General features: G+C 41.1%; 1 protein-coding gene across 2 annotated transcripts in view; it reads left to right on the top strand.

Moving 5' to 3' along the window:
- Positions 1 to 14,835, top strand: part of LOC129762285 (zinc finger protein 501-like) — a 152,190-nt gene that overhangs the window by 29,396 nt on the left and 107,959 nt on the right. The gene's annotated exons all lie outside the window — the stretch shown is intronic.

Below are 14,835 nucleotides of genomic sequence, written 5' to 3'. Positions count from 1 at the left end.
ATTTCATTGGGAACAAAAGCTGTTCCTACTTTCATGTATTTGCAATGACTATTTCCCCCAGGCAGCTTGGTTTTGATGTCTCTGTTAGGGACCCGCCGCATGTGTCGTCAATTTCGACCAAACAGAAGGGGGTATTTCCGTTAGGATAGGGGTTGAGATTTTTCAATTGTTCGGTAGTTAGTTTCATGACATATATTATTTTCTTCAATATAAAAAATTGTTATGGAGTGCCGAAATCGATTGACGCAAAAATTTCATCAATCCATCATGAAATGACTATAATAAGCGTTTGAAATTGGACAATTTTCACGATGTGCTCGGTTTACGATTTTGAATTTGCACCCCAATATGTTCTCGAAAGACGTAATCCTACATCAAAAACAATTCAAGTACAAGAATTTTATGTCACGCTTTCAGGAGCACTAATGCACTCATTTTTGGTTTGGAAGAACAAACTAATTCTCAAACAAATAAAAAAAAGTTGGCCATAAGACGTGTACACCTTGTTAACGAATGCCTAATAACAATGAGATTTATGTTCTGCAAAAACTCATTGTTTGTTCCCAGTATTTCAGAAAACAACATCAAATTCAATCGTCCCATGTTGATATTCTAAGCAAAACTGTCCCATCATCATTTTTAAGCCCGTAATCAAGATTGATTAGTTCAAGTGAGCGCAAAACTTTTCAAATTTCATTAGTCAATAGTTTACTGCTTATGAAAAACCCGGTGTATTGGTGAACTGAAATGCTTAAAGCTTCTGGTAGACAAATATGGTAGAAAACTTTGATTGCGTTTTTCTCAGTTGCTGGTTTTGGAACATGGAGCAACTATGCATAGAACGACAGTATAATTATTTAAAATAAAACTATTTACAGTTTTGAGCTGTCACGAACAAAACTGCTGCAAAAATGTATACCGGAAATTTGAACATTGCTCAAAAGTTTTTTGTGGACATCAGAGGATTATCAAAATGAGTTCAGCGAGCAAAAACGTCAACGAAAAGAAGAAAAAAGGTAAAATTCCAATGTTGTCTCAGGCGTGTACAACATCAGCGTGCGTAGGTTGCTCTCAATCTGAATCAGCAGAAGATATGTTGCAGCGCGACAACTGTGATGCATGGTGGCATTACACTTGTGCAAAGGATGATGCTTCGATAAAGGATAGCTCATGGAGGTCATTCATCCGTCTTCCTAAGTTCGAAGGCGCCGGACGCATATATATCGTTATCGTCATCGACACCATTATCGTGCTGTGGTGCGATACACTGGTTCAGCTGTACCGAACGATTGACATGCGGTTCGAGTTGGAAACCGTTGAAGATCATCCGCACTGGTGTGCACAATAGGTATTAGGTGTGCAATTTATTAGGTAAACAAATTGCGGACCGCTCACGAGATTTCTCGTGTTTCGCGTTCCGTCTGTTACGGACGGATCACTAAATGTTTTCTACACTTGAAGGTTAAATCCTTGGTTCGCCAAGAATCTAACAAGGCCTACAGATGACTCGCCTTCATCTCATGCTGGTTGGGGAGGTCTGCCATTCAAATTAAACACAAATTTCTGCATTACTCGAGAACTATTCAAGCAAATGGAACCAAATTAGGCATATTGAGGTTTTGGGGTGCAATAAATGTTTTTATGGTGGTTAAACTCTCCACCCCCCCTTTCAAGGGGGGCTGCCATACAAATGAAACACAAATTTCTGCATTACTCGAGAATTAATCAAGCAAATCAAACCAAATTGGGCATATTGAGGTTTTAGGGTGCAATAAATGTTTTTATGGTGGTTAAACTCTCCCCCCCCCCCTTCAAGGGGGGCTGCCTTCCAAATGAAACACAAATTTCTGCATTACTCGAGAATTATTCAAGCAAATTAAACCAAATTAGGCATATGGAGGTTTTAGGGTGCAATAAATGTTTCTATGGTTGTTAGACTCTACACCCCCTCCCCCCCTCTCTCTAAGGGTGGGCTGCCATACAAATGAAACACAAATTTCTGCATTACTCGAGAATTAATCAAGCAAATCAAACCAAATTGGGCATATTGAGGTTTTAGGGTGCAATAAATGTTTTTACGATGGTTAGACTCTCCACCCCCTCTCTAAGGGGGGGCTGCCATACAAATGAAACACAAATTTCTGAATTACTGGAGAATTAATCAAGCAAACGAAGCCAAATTTGGCATGTGGAGGTTTTAGGATGTAATAAATATTTCTAAGGTGGTTATACACTCCTTCCGCTCTCTAAGTGTGGGCTGTCATACAAATGAAACACAAATTTCTGCATAACTCGAAAACTAATCAAGCAAATGGAACCAAATTTGGCATGTGAAGGTTTTACGGGGCACGAAACGTTTCTATGGTAAATACACTCCTCCCCCCTCTCTAAGGGGGCTGCCAGACAAACGAAACACAAACTTCTGCATAACTCGAGGTTTTTGGGTATGAGAAATGTTTCTATAATGGTATGACACCCCTCCCTCCTCTGGGATGAAGAGGGGGTCCCATAAAAATATTACACATATTTCAACCAAAAATATTCCAATCAAACAAAAATTTAAAATTTTCGGAAAACTTTGAAGGAAAAAGGGAAAATTCGGAAAATTAAATCCCCATATGTTCTACAATTAAAAAGTGACGAGTGCTGTTAGTCCATTTGATGTTTCCGCTAGCGAAATTGATCTTTGTTCGAAACTGGAAATTGAATTTGATGTGATGAAACGCACTCCTATACCTTCTTCTATCTATACCAAAAAAAGGATCGCCGGATGTGTTGATAAGAGCAGAACTCGAGGAAGATATTGTCCGATTTAGGGCTGTCTTTATGCTATCATGTTTTCTGTATAGAACATTTATTCCATGTAACGGAGAAGCATGTTATTTGCAATTGGTTGAAAAATCTTGAACGAGAATTGTGTCTGAAAATAATCTGATATTATAATGATGAGTTTTGTTAGAAATGCTAGGAATTTTATAGTAAAAGGTAAATTCAACGAGGTCTAACAGAAAATCAATCAATGAACAGTTCTGCGGTTGGACCCATGAACTTGCTCATAGTAAGAAAACGTGAATGTTTGAAGGTATTGATAACAAAAAACAAATTTTGGGCGGAACGAAGTTTGCCGGGTCAGCTAGTGGTGGATAAATTAAGGCTACCGGTGCGAATCTTCGTGCCTAAGCCCATGACTTGCAACAAATGCAAATCAGTTGGTGATACTGCAGCTTATTGCGCCAACAAGAAGCCACAAGTGCTACTTGCGGAGAGCAACATAGGGGCAAATCCTGAAGGGATCCCCACAGTAGCTCTCATTTTATGAAATTTACAAGAGTCGCTGGGATTGCATTGATTATCTCTCTTGCTTCTAATTTAAATACAGAGATCGGAGATATCACTGTTTTACAGCGGAATTATCGTAGTCTCATCCCTAAATTGGATACTTTCAAATTTTTAATTCATAACTTCAATTGTGATATTTTTGCTCTGCCCGGAACTTGGCTTTCTTCATGAGATGATCTCTCTATGATTTTAATATCATACGCTTAGACCGTGTTGACAGATACAGAGGGATGCTATAGGGAATCAATAAGTGTCACTCATTTTTTAGAATTGACCTTCCACTGGTTGGATGGATCGAAGCTGTTGCTTGTCATGTAAACATCAGAGGCAAAAACCTCTGTATTGTCAACTTGTAAGCCGTAAGCAACATGCTGACATGTGCTCACTCCTTCCTGAGCCACGGTTGATCTTGACAGACTTCAACCTTCTCATAACCGCCTGGGGGAACAGTACGATGTCATTGTAACCGCTCCAGTATGAAAGTTTTGAATACGGAGGAAACAACACGTGTAGCTAAACCTCCTGCTAGCCCAAGTGACCTTTCGCTTTGCTCGAATTTGCTATCGTTAGATTGCAAGTGGAATGTAATCCAGGGGTCCAACGGTAGTGATCACTTGCCAATCAAAATTTCCATCCCCACTGGGTCGAATTCTTCTGAATCTATAAACATGCCATATGACCTCACAAGACACATTAACTGGAAAGAATATGCAATTGTTCTTGCCATCAATTCCAGAGATGGTTGACCTCCATTGGAGGAATATCGTTTGATCTACGACAGCGCAGTTCGCCCTTTCGTCGAAGGCCTCCCAATCCAAGCTTAATGTAGATAAATCGAATGCATTTAAAGCTTTTTGGAAACGTGAAACCATAGATAATTTTCAAACGTATTTAGCCCCTGAGAATCAGATCAAAAATTTGATCGAAGGGAAGAAACGCGCTTATTGGCGAAATTTCGTGGGAGGTTTGTTACGAGAAACGTTAATGAAAAAAATAGTCAAATATTTAGCTTCGGTTAAACAGTGTATGGGCACCCTTCGTAGGTCAAATATTTGGCACTTTTTGACATATAAATTTGGCTGGACTTTGGCACAAACACTATTTTGTTTGTCACTCTTTGATTATTATCATTGGCAAACAATGTCAAACTTTGACCATGGAAGAAATTCGACTGAAATATTTAATGTAACTTAACCATGTACCAACAGGTTTACCGAACAGACCGAAAACAATGTAGGCTTTCAATAACTGAATATTTGCTTGTTGTGTTTTGTGTCGAATATATTTGATCAGTACACGTTGATCAAGTTTTATCCATCAAAAAGACCCAATATTTGGTTTCGACCAAACAGTGTACTCTTAGGCCAAGTAAACGCGGCGCGGTGCGATGTGGAGCGATTAATTGGAGCTCATAGCGTGCTATGACATACTGATCACTTTAGATCGCGCGTTTTTTGATGTTTCATTCCACTCCGGTCTACATGTAAACTATTAGGCAATGGAATTTGGAAGGGAAATAATCAAACACCGCGATTAAAAGCTACAAAGTACAGAAACATGTTTATTCGTGTGTAATGTAAACTGTAGTGATGGAACATTCTAGAAGTTGTCAAAATATCTTTTGTTCTTTTTCTTCGCACCAACTCATGGGCGCCGCACTACATAGGGGCTAAATCATACACTGAGCTAAATGCAGATATTGCTCCTCAACATAACCAACCCAGCACAAGGATGTCAGATATGATAACATGTCTTCATTTTGTAGTTTTGAATTGTGAGATCGTTTTTATCTGTGAACATGGAAAGCCCTTAACGTAACGTTTTCATTATATGCATTATGTAAATTAGAATAAAGTTATATAATTCATCGATCAAAACTAAAATAATAATTTAACAACTCAATCTTTATTTTCGTTCGACAAATTCGATTGTGAACATATATTCGATTGTGAACATATTTACAAACATTGTCTGGCAACCACCACTTGCGTTCACTCGCGGCAAAACACTCCACACACAGTTTCGCCGCATTGAAATCGCGTCCGCATCGCGTTTACTATGGCTGATGCCACATTAGGCGGATTCCGCGAGTAAAATCGCAACGGAGGATCTACAGTGTATTGTGAATGAGCCATGTCACACAGACGGGGCGGTTTTGAAAGCGAATTTATATCGAGAAAAAAACCGTCGCGATATCCGCGGCGGCGAATCCGCCTAATGTGACATCAGCCTATGTCAGGTCCGGGCGGTTTGCATTTGATTTCCGCATTCGTGAACGTTAGAGCTTTCCCGAAAACGAAACCGCACAAAACTACCGGCCGATGAAATGTCTGCAGTCTGCGGAGGATCTCAAGGTGGAAACAGAATGCCGCGTTGTGCGTTACTTCTCATCAGCTGTCATTGCTTGCGTTTGCAGTCACAATCTAGCATTCGCGTCACCACTTTTCACGTGAACAAAAAAAAATTAAATTAGTATGAAAATCTTGTTCTTGTTGTGTCCACGGATCATTTGAATGTTTTTGAAAACAACGCATTGACATATCCGCGCTGGCGGCATTAAGCTTCGTTTACTAGTTTAGGGGAGCGTGAAAGAATAGCTGATTTTCAGTTGGAATGAACACGTTTTCAAAATTAAAATTATGAATGAAAATAAGCTTTTTCATATCAAACTAGTTTTCTATTTAAAAGAAAAATAATACGAATACGAAATAATACGAATACGAAAATTGTTTATGAAGACAACTCTATATTATGATGAAAAAATTCAGCGACAATGTTGGTATTGTTTAGCCAGATTGTTTGATAGGTTGAATGAAAGTCAGATACACGTGTTCAGGTAATCAAACAAAATGATGTGAAAATTTTCATTCAAATTTTAGAATTTGAAAGACGGGTGGGTAATGTCGGGGACATAACCGGAGAGACGTAGAATTGCACCAAGCAGAGTCCATTATTCGAATATCATGGAGCACGGATCCCAGAATGACCAACTTTTCATGCACAACATTCTTCTTCTTGAATGTCGTTAACGTTCCCTGTGGAACTTTTGCCGTCTCAACGTATGTATTAACTAGCGTCATTTATTAATACTTAGTTGAGATTTCGTAAGCCAAATAACACGCCTTGAATGTATTCCGAGGGGCAAGCTCTAGAATACGCGTGACCACAGTGCAAGTCGAAGGAAATTTCTCTGATGAAATATCCCCCCGCCAGAACGGGAATCGAACCCGAACACCCGGCATGATAATGTGAGACGCTAACCACTCGGCCACGGGTGCACAAAATTACAGAAAGCAAATCAAAGAATAAAATAAAGCCTCAGCAAATTCAGCAAACACTCAAATGTTTAGATGCAAATACGAAAAAATCAAAATTTGTCGTGCAAATGTTGTAGGGGTTATTGTTCAGCCGGCAACGACCACACTTGATGGCAAGCATATCTGAATAGGAATTTACCGTCTGGTATCGTGATATAATTTGGCTTTGCATTCCTCATGAATAAATGTTTTCTACTAGTCAAGTCCTTCATTTGATACCCATTATAAATAAAATATGTAATCCGCCATTTTGGATTTCTTCTTCTTCTTCAATGGCACTAACGTTCCTAGAGGAACTTCGCCGTCTCAACGTAGTATTACTTGCGTCATTTTTATTAGTACTTAGTTGAGATTTCTATGCCAAATAACACGCCTTGAATGCATTCTGAGTGGCAAGCTTTAGAATACGCGTGATCACGGTGCAAGTCGGAGGAAATTTCTTTGACGAAAAATTCCCCCGACCAGAACGGGAATCGAACCCGAACACCCGGCATGTTAGTTATGACGCTAACCACTCGGCCAAGGGAGCACCCATTTTGGATTTGCAGTTTTCATCAATAACTGTGTTCTACCAGTCAATCCCTTTCATTTGATACCCATATTGATGGGGTTTTGGAAAAATATGTAATCTACCATTTTGTGGTGGCGGCCATTTTGGATTTGCATTTTTCATAATTAACTGTGTGCTCCTGGTCAATCCCCTTCTTTTGATAACCCATATTGATGGGGCTTTGAGAAAATATGTATTTTGCCATTTTGTAACGGTTGCCATCTTGGATTCTCAAGATCATGAAATACGCAGTTTTAGAGTCCCCGCAGACTGCAGACTGATTTGTCGGCCGATAGTTTGGAGGTATGCATATGCGCACATTACGCCGATTCAGTTGGGTCGGTTTTTGCACCAGAAGGCCGACCAAACTATTGGTTGACAGAAAGTCTGTAGTAAGCGGGGGCTCTTATAATGACTGCAGAGATAAAGGTGTGTTCCAAATTTCAGATCAATCGGTCAACACGAAAGGGGTCAAATTTCAATTAATGTGGTACAGCGCCATAGACAAACATGTTACATACAAACATACATATTTGTATGTATGCGATTAGCCTCTCCTTTACCCGGCGCGACGCGTCCACCGCTTTTAACACACTTCAATAGGCTCTCCTGCTGCACATTCCATAGAAACTCCTGTCTCTCACTCTTGCGGTATCGCACCGCATACATCGCCTGCGAATGCAGCGACATCTCTTTTGCTGAAAATTAATCTCAAGATAGCGTCTTTCCTGCTTGGCGTCCGATGATAGAATGTGGCCAAGCAGGTAAGGTAAGGTAAGATATGTATTATAGAGACTTTAAACTTTTTCAGTTCATTCGTCTCTAGCCTTGAGAAAGGCCCTTGGAAAACTTTACTCCAGCACTACACCCCCACCCTCTTGTCTGAGAAAGGCACTCGATCCCTCGCCGTCCAGCTCGTCCAGCAACGATGTTGTCCAGTCGGTGTCCACGCAACGAATGTGGCCAAGCACCACCATCGCTCATTTTATATAGCCATATAGTTAACATTGTAGCGACCGCCTATATTTATTTACAATCTCTTTTTGTCCCCCTTCTTTATCGTGTCCACACGTTTCGACCATACCCGTGGTTGCTTGTAATGAATAACTGTTTGCTGCGGGAGTGCAGACAAAATGTATGGGAAAGTAGGGAATTCTTTCTTCCAAATTTTCATCAATTTGAACTTTATATGAGCTGAAAAACCGTAATGTGTAGCATATAAACAATTGCTGAGGCTATTTCCTATCAATGTGTTTATTTGGAACCAAAATCCATTCATTAATTGAGGAGATATTAGCGTTCAAAAACTGAACACTTTTTCACACCGAAATATTGAAATGGGCCCCCATATTGAACGGTTAGACGTCGTCCTACGTCAAAAACCGGCTTCGTTTCTTCCAATCTGATAGAGATTACACTAACGAGTTTGGGACCCAAATTATGGACCTAATTTGAAGTTGACGTTGGCCAGACGTCGACACCATGCCACTGGAGAATGGAGAAGAGTGGAGAAGATGGAGAAGAGTTTGGATCCCAAACTCGAATGTTGCCACTAGTCATCGCGGATACTTTCGTACTACTAAGTTGATTCGTTGTCTCGGGTTGAGGGCGATATTGACCGTGTAAGGTGGCAAAATATTGATTGAGGTTAGATCGGATGTCAAAAGCCTGGCTGTCACGATATTGAAGACACTTATTGTCAATAATTTTGATCGTGTAAAGTGCCCATGACAGCTAGGCTTTCAACATCCGATCTAACCTCAATCAATATACTGCCACCTTACACAGTCAATATCGCCCTCAACCCGAGACAACGAAAGTATCCGTGATGACTAGTGGCTACACTCGAGTTTGGGAACCAAACTATTCACCATCAGATTAGAAGGCTCAAAGGCAGGGTATGTTTACGACAAGTTAGTCTGGACTGACTAGTGCATCAACAGTAGTGAGGCTGTGGCGTGTTAGCTTTCCAAGTATCATGAAGCAGTATAATAAATTTGTCTAAATAAGTTTATTTCTATTGTATTTCAGCTTTAGCAATGAATATATACACATTCATTGCAGCGGAAAGATAATCCACTTAGGTTTTCTTTCAAATCAAAACCTAGGGGAAAGGGAAACCTGAAGCTTTCTTGTAACTCTTGCTTTATGTCAATCAAGACTTTTCGGAGATCCTTTCGGTTTTGGTTTCCCGAGGCATGAGAATCGTTGTCCTTTCTGACAGTTGGAACAGCTAAAAATAAACTGTTTTGTACAGGGGTTTCCAACTTTAAATTCCGAAAGTAAATTGAAATAAAACACACTTATAATTCGAATTTCGATGAAACTTTTATTTCAAATTAAAGTTTGGTTTATGCCATTATGTGTGAAATACAATATCATTCAAATGTCCACCTAGGGCTTCCTCGCACACCTTGATCCGGAACAGGTTATTTTTGATGACTTTTCGGCACATATGGGGCGGTATCTCGGTCATAACTTCACGAATGTTGTCTTTCAAATGTTCAAGAGTTTGCGGAGAGTTGGCATAGACACGGTCTTTCGCATAACCCCACAAAAAAAAGTCTAGCGGGTTCAAATCGCATGATCTGGACGGCCAATTGGCATCACCAAAACGCGAAATTATGCGTCCCTCAAATTTCGTTCGCAATATGGCCATGTTCGGTCGTGTTGTGTGGCACGTGGCGCCGTCCTGCTGAAACCACATGTCATCCGTATCCATATCTTCAATTTGTGGCAAAAAAAATCGGTTAACATGCGGCCATAGCGCTCACCATTCACAGTTACCGTCTCGCCGTCTTCATTTTCAAAGAAATATGGCCCGATGACTCCACCAGACCATAATGCGCACCAAACAGTGACTTTTGGCGGATGCAATGGCCTCTCAACAATCAATTGTGGATTTTCTGAGCCCCATTTACGTAAATTTTGGGTGTTCACATAGCCACCGAGCTCGAAATGTGCCTCATCGCTGAAGAAAATTTGATGCGAAAATTCAGCATTTTGCTGCTGTTGTTCGTTCACCCAATCGACGAATGCCCGACGCATTCCATGGTCACCACGCTCTAAATTTTGTACCATTTGGACTTTATATGGATGTAGGTGCAAGTCCAAATGCAAAATTCGCCACAATGATGTGTTTGACAAGCCCAATTGCTGAGCACGCCGTGGAATCGAAACATTCGGGTCATCCTCCACACTGGCAGCAACAGCAGCAATATTTTCGGCCGAACGCACATTACGATGATGCACAGGTTTCAGAGTCGTTTCCTCTCTCGAATACCAGTACGTTTGTACTGTCTTCGATAGAGGTTCCGAAGTCTAATCAAATGTTTAGTAATTGGATCAATTTGAACAGAGTCACTCACCTGAATCGTTTCTGGGATGTGGTTTTGGCGAACCTCAATAACTGCAGTTTTTATATAGCTGACTGTTGTTTCGATATCTTCGGGAGATTCAAGAGGCTGATCGAGATCAATATTGTTGTCGATAAGCTGCTGGAATTCCACCCAATTCGCACGATGATAGTCTCGTCTACATTGTGGCCTCCTGACTACGACATTCACTCCCAATTCAACCATCACTGGGAAGTGATCCGAACTCAGCTCGTTAAGGGCAATAGGATCGCCGATGTGGCGATCCATGTTGGTAATGAAGAAATCAATTATGGAATGTACTCCAGAACGAGAAATGCGAGTGGGGGTTGCTGGGCTAAGAATCCTGTAGTGCCCACACTGTAGATCATCATTTAGAGTCACTCCATTTTGATTCCTCCTTTGGTTTCCCCAGGACTGATGTCGAGCATTAATGTCCCCGCCGATGACGTATTTCGACTGCCTTCGTGTTAGCTTGATGATATCGTTTTTAAGAAGTAACGCCGAGCCGTCTCTGATTGACGTCTGTTTGGGATAATAGACCGCAATCACGATAATAGGCCCAATCGATGTTGTGATTTCCGCCCCTATAGCTTCGATGATGTTAAGTTTGAAGCACGGCAAAAGTCGATATCTGATGTTATTTCTGATGGCAAGGGCAACACCTCCTCCACCAGAACCAGTACGATCCATTCTCAACAGACGATAATTCGGAACTCGAAGGATAATATTCGGTTTAAGATGCGTCTCGGTAACGATAGCTACGTCGATGCTGTTTGTCACTAAGAAGTCAGTGAAAGATGACCTTACTCTTGAGAGAGCAGGCATTCCAATTAATTAGCCTGAGAGATGACCGATCCATGATTATAATAAAAATGTAGCATGACTTGCACTTGTTCCTGTTGGTTGCGACAACTTCTAGTCTGTCGATCTAGTTCAAGAAACAGGGTTGCAAGTTCTTGCATGCTATAAAGATCCTCACTAGAAGAAGAGTGAGGTGAATATGTTGCCGTAGATGGTAAACCAATAGCTGCAACCTTACTATAGCTCGGTTGCTCCTTTTTTGGCTTTTCGCTAGAAGAGGCTCGTTTGGGGGCGACCTGTAGGAAGTGGAAGAGGAGGAAGAACAGGAATCGTACGAGAAACCATTGGAGGGAACTCTTTGTCAGTAAGTTCTGGAACCTTCTTCCTATTCTGCGTTTTATCAGTAGCTTGCTTCCGGATGCGTTTGAAATCCGTACGTTTTGTACAGCTACGGCTAGTGGCTTGGTGATTTTCGCCACAGTTGACACACTTGCGAGATTCTTCCTATGGAAGGCTACAAGCGCTTGTTGGATGGTCAGCAGCACACTTGCCACAACGAGTTTTCATGTGGCAATTTTTTGTTCCATGACCGAAACCAAGACAATTAGTACATTGAGTGACGTCCCGATTTTGGGGTTTGTATCGGTCCCATTGTTGGTCGATCCTTTTTTAATGTGGATCAGATACAAAACATTGGAAAAGCCATTGTCTTGTGATTTGCGGTTGTAGACTATGGGATTGCTCTAGTTCCTTTTTGATGTCCTCTGTTTCAATGGCAGGAATACCTCGTAGTACAACCTTAAATGGTTTTTCAGAAGGTATATCATGAGTGTAAAACTCATGATTGTTCTTTTTCAGGTACGTTCCAACGATCTTGTATTGTTCCAAATTGGGACAGGTAATCTTAATCCCTATGCTGCACATTTTGAACACCGGCTGCAATTTCTGCGCCAGTAGCTCGGATCTCAAAGTACCGATGTCCTTTGATGTAGTGAAATAAGGCGGTACCTTCACCTTTTTATCAACATTGACTGGTTCCTCTCCAGTGTGGCCATTCAATAAAGCATAGCGGTTTCTTTCTAATATTGGCTCCTTGCCGGTATCCGATCGATGTCGTTTGTTGGTTCCATGTGGTATGCCTGGGTCGGTTGACCGTGTTTTCCCCATTATCGCAGTCCTCAAGGGCAGACAGGTGGTTGATGAATCGCAGGTAGACAATCTGAAAAGAGAAATAAATAACTTTTAAAAAACGGGTAGTAAATGGAGCTCCAAACACGTTCGTCTCTGACGACGGTCGGTATGGAATGAATGAGAAATCCAAAAATGCTACCATCCTTTTATATCAGTTGGTATGTGAGAAATAGGCGCCCTCCACTCGCTCGACATGCAAATATTTGACTTATCGGGGAACGAGAGAAGCGAAGCAGGCGAAAAATGACGTCAATTTCGACCAATCAGTACCGTTTGGATAGGGTTTGAGATTTTTCAATTGTTCGATAGCTAATTACATGATATATATTATTTAATTGGTGAAATATTGTTATAGAGTGCCGCAATGTGTTGATGTAAAAATCTCATCAATCCGTCATGAAATGACTGAGCAATACGCGTTTGAAATTGGACATTTTCCACGATGCGATCGATATTCGTTTTTCAATTTGTACCCCAATATGTTTCCGAAAGACGTAATCCTACGTCAAAAATTTACCTCCCAAGCACTAATATCGCCACCAGACAACGACACTGTACATTTGTCGTCGCAAATATAAACAAATCAGACTATATAACGCACACCAACAAACCACCACATTCGTGAAACATAAAACGTTTTTTTTATTACAAAGTCAGTTTGGCACTGACTGAGTTTTAAAAACGAATTCGCTATAACAAAAATGAAATGTCCGCTTGCAAATCTGGCAACTCAGTATCGAAGTCCGTGAGGTAAAACGTGAAATTTATATGAAATGTCACGATTGCTCGAAAATCAGAAAATTCGGATTTCTGCGTCATCGGCTGTGTTCAGTTGTCATTATATTGCCAATAATATTGACCGTGTAATACCAGGGACAGACATACAGCTGTACTTGCGTTGTACGTGTACAGCGTTGTACAGGTACCATCGTAGCATGACAGACATACTTTGGTTGTACATTGCACCGCATGTCAAATTGACAATCATAAATTCGACCAATTTTCACCTCATGTTTCAATGAAAAAGTTTTTTATTTAGCGTCTGAACTATCAAACACAACAAACAAGTTTTCAATCTGAGTTATTAACTCAAGAGAAAGTTAATGAAAAGAATACTTACCAAGTGTTTTGATTCAGTTTCTTCATGCTACCCACCACTAACCGTTTGTGGTGCTGCGCACAGTACAACTGTAGTCATGTACAACGGTGAAACAGGTCGGTACAGAAACAGCGATTGTACCGAGTTGCTTGCATGGTTCTAGCGCTGTACATGGTGACAGACATACATTTTTCGAAGTACAGCGCAAGTACAGCTGTATGTCTGTCATAAGTATAAGGTCCGCTCAAGAACGGGAGACAGATAATTCTTTCGTATCTCACAACACACACTCTCTGCAGCTCAGCAGCTCATCAGCTACGATGTGAGCTGGAGAGCTGTTTTTTTTTATTGCGAGCCGATCCGAATCCGCTCACTATGATGAAGCGATTCGGATGAACAGCTCATGAGCGGATGGCACATCTCTAGTTAAGGCCAAGGCGCTTGTATATATGTATAATATATATAGAAGGTATATATAGAGGCGCCTTGGTTAAGGCCAAGGCGCCTCCAAGACGGGTCTATGGTACTAGGTGAGGCCGTTTCGTCACTAAGTTGGTTAGGGGAGCGGTATATGAAAACAGCACGGAAGAAAGTAGAAGGGGAATTATTTGCTTGTAGCGTGAAAGAGACAAACTGATCACGAGCGAGCTTCGGCAATAGCGTATTGTGTTTTGTTTACAAACAAAACACAGTAGACTTCCAAGATGGCTGAAGAGTGGCTTTAGCAAGTTGGCCTACCTTAGTATATACCAAGACGGGTCTATGGTACTAGGTGAGGCCGTTTCGTCACTAAGTTGGTTAGGGGAGCGGTATATGAAAACAGTACGGAAGAAAGCAGAAGGGGAATTATTTGCTTGTAGCGTGAAAGAGACAGACTGATCACGAGCTTCGCCACTAGCGTATTGTGTATTGTTTACAAACAAAACACAGTAGACTTCCAAGATGGCTGAAGAGTCGTTTTAGCAAGTTGGCCCACCTTAGGATATACTTCTAGGCGCCTTGGTATATACTTCTAGGCGCCTTGGGCGCCTCCAAGGTGCCTAGAAGTATATCCTAAGGTGGGCCAACTTGCTAAAACGACTCTTCAGCCATCTTGGAAGTCTACTGTGTTTTGTTTGTAAACAATACACAATACGCTAGTGGCGAAGCTCGCTCGTGATC

Source organism: Toxorhynchites rutilus, chromosome 1 (assembly GCF_029784135.1).
Source record: "Toxorhynchites rutilus septentrionalis strain SRP chromosome 1, ASM2978413v1, whole genome shotgun sequence".
Lineage (NCBI taxonomy): Eukaryota > Metazoa > Arthropoda > Insecta > Diptera > Culicidae > Toxorhynchites > Toxorhynchites rutilus.
The sequence above is the reverse complement of the archived record's forward strand: the minus strand, read 5'-3'. Positions and strand labels throughout refer to the sequence as shown.